Source organism: Rhinopithecus bieti, unplaced genomic scaffold (genome assembly GCF_001698545.2).
Source record: "Rhinopithecus bieti isolate Rb0 unplaced genomic scaffold, ASM169854v2 scaffold_24256, whole genome shotgun sequence".
NCBI lineage: Eukaryota > Metazoa > Chordata > Mammalia > Primates > Cercopithecidae > Rhinopithecus > Rhinopithecus bieti.
In genome coordinates, this window is record NW_016811409.1 from 113,128 (window position 1) to 113,629 (window position 502).

A 502-nucleotide genomic window follows, 5' to 3' on the forward strand; every position below is an offset into this window, starting at 1 on the left:
GATCAAGGCTTTTTCAGATACAGATTTTAAATGGCTCAGAAAGGAATGAATATTTGAAGAAAGAATTGTACATAGATTTAACTGGGAGGGAGGAGACCAAGGAATTTAACATAGAAATAGTTAGTGGCACAGACCCTAAAAAATTCATACTCACTCAGAGAATGGGCACTGATGATGTCAAAAGGTTAGCCTTGGCCAGATGCAGTGGTTCACACCTGTAATCTCAGCACTTTGAGAAGCCAAGGTGGGCAGATCTCTTGAGTTTAGAAGTTCAAGACCAGCCTGGGTAACACGGCAAAACCTCTTCTCTACTAAAAATACAAAAAATTAGCCAGGTGTAGTGGCACACGCCTGAAGTCCCAGCTACCTGGGTGGCTGAGGTGGAATTGCTTGAGCCTGGGGAAGTCAAGGCTGCATAAGTGCGCCATGATTGTACCACTGCACTCCAGCCTCGGGTGGTGGAAGTGAGAGAGACCCTGTGTCCAAAAAAAAAAAAAAAAAA